Source organism: Echinops telfairi, unplaced genomic scaffold (genome assembly GCF_000313985.2).
Source record: "Echinops telfairi isolate 266 unplaced genomic scaffold, ASM31398v2 ScPeMD7_1;HRSCAF=3_0, whole genome shotgun sequence".
In the NCBI taxonomy this organism is placed as follows: Eukaryota; Metazoa; Chordata; class Mammalia; order Afrosoricida; family Tenrecidae; genus Echinops; species Echinops telfairi.
In genome coordinates this window covers 86,871,966-86,873,960 of record NW_022103896.1, presented here as the reverse complement: position 1 = coordinate 86,873,960, position 1,995 = coordinate 86,871,966, and the positions used below count along the sequence as shown (strand labels likewise).

Genomic DNA, 1,995 nt, shown 5'->3' with positions numbered 1-1,995 from the left:
AAAATAATTTTATGGTTGAGGGGTCACCACAACATGAGGACCTGTATTCAAGGGTCGCGGCATGGGGAAGGTTAAGAACTACTGCAAGCCCCAAGCGACCTTTCCCTGCAGCGGTCTGGTGAGAACGTGGGGGAGGCCACTGATCGGATTCACCTGTGAGTAACTGCGAGCAGAACTCCCTGGAGTGCCATCCTGCTGCTGCCGCCGATACAGTGAAACCTCTGATTAGCAGGTGGGAATGTCATCACCAGCAAGAGTCAAGGTGAAGTATGCCCTCTGGACCGGGATTCCTGTGCAGTGAACCTCCTGGATCCAGATGACCCCTGGACCATTAGAGAAGAAGAGGCAGAACCAGGAGCCAGAGCATGGAGGAGAATGATGGGACTGCTCAGGAGCGCACTTGTGTGCCGAGGACTGGCTTGTGGAGTGAGTGGGGTAACTGGGCACGTGATGGGGGAGTTGGACTTGCAGGCCGATGGAAGTGGAGCTGAGTACCTGGAGGCTGAGGTTTACTGGAGCAAGGTGCCTCTGAGCACTTAATTCAGGGAGCTGGGTTTGCTGACCTACAGAGCATGAGCTAATGCCTTGGAGTGGAGGCTTAGAGCAAAGTGGTTTGCCCTTTGGGCATTTGTTAGTAGATTTGACAGATCTTTGTAAATGCCTTTGTAAGCAACTTAACCCTGAGCATTTCCGACTGGCATTACAACTTAAGTTCTTTGAGAAGCCCTTTAATCATGGATTTTGTCTGTGAGTTCTGTGTGGCACCTGAAATGGACATTAGAACCCAAGAAGTCAAGAACATGGAGTCAGTGCAGTAGGTATGGATTCAGCTCCTACACCAGGAAGTCTTAGAGCCGTTCTGGGCACTGCAGGTAAGTGGCAGCACATGAGAAAGTCCCTTCCAACTTAGGGGAATTGTACGTTCAACACGTAAACAAATGTGCGTACTTCAGCCAGCAACAAAAGGATTAGGCATAAAATTAAAAAGGGCAACAGGCAAGAGAACGTGTGCAGAAGGGGCTCCGATGCTTCCGTGGTCAGAGAGACTCCGAAAAAGTTACTCTGCCGTGACGTGCATGCTGAGGCAGAGGGACAATGCGTGACATCTGAGACAGACACAGATGACAGCCACCAAGGGCTCAGCATTAAGCAGTCATCTTCCTGAAGGCTCAGAACAATCTATAAGTTTTTGTCGGTTATCAACAAGTCTGCTACAATTCACGGTGACTCCCGGACCGGCAGAACAAAATGCTGCCTGGATGCGCACCGTATTCTGGGCCACTGCTTCACTCAAACCCATTCTGAAGCCACTACGTATTCTGGGTGCCTGCCCACCTAGGGGGCTCATCTTCCAGCACCACAAAGGGCATCAAAAAGTGTGTGGAAAAATTTGTCTTTTAATTCCACTTTCCCACAAACGGTTTGACAGTTCCTTATACAAGACAATATTCTATAGGAATCAATCGGGTTTTGGGTGGCCAGTTTTCAGAAGTATATCACCAGTCCTTTCTTCCTCCAGAAGCTCTGCTGAAATCTGTCCTCCACGGGTAACTCTGCTGGTCCCTGAAATAGGAGCATAGCTTGCAGTGTGATAGAAACACACAGTCACCAGAATATGATTATTTGACAGATGGGTGACAGGCTACAAATAAATGCTGATATTATCCCCATTTTACGGAGAAGAAAATGGAGGTTCCAGAAATCTAAGTTACCCATGCAACTGTACATCGCAGGGCCAATGTTTGCACTAAGGTAGACGTGGCCAGAACCTGCATCCTTCTCAGTCTCAAGAACTTACTTACCTATTTCTGTCCTGCAACCATGTTGTTGGCATGAGAGGGATCCCCGTGGCTGTAACTCAGCCCTCTCCTTGCCATACTGCCACTGGTGAAACAGAGACAAACAATGTGGATAGCAGACCTTGCCTACCCTTGACCGTGCACATTGTGGCTGCAATCCCCTGAACCAGGCATATCTGGTCTTCCCAACACGTGT

The 1,995-nt window shown here is 49.2% G+C and overlaps 1 protein-coding gene across 1 annotated transcript in view; it reads right to left on the bottom strand.

The window, feature by feature from the left end:
- FAM110B (family with sequence similarity 110 member B) overlaps positions 1-218 on the bottom strand; it is a 206,512-nt gene extending 206,294 nt beyond the window's left edge. The window contains exon 1 of the mRNA XM_045286129.1: positions 154-218. The gene's annotated coding sequence lies outside the window, so the exon portion shown is untranslated. The remainder of the gene's footprint in view (positions 1-153) is intronic.
- Positions 219-1,995: the final 1,777 nt, after the last annotated feature.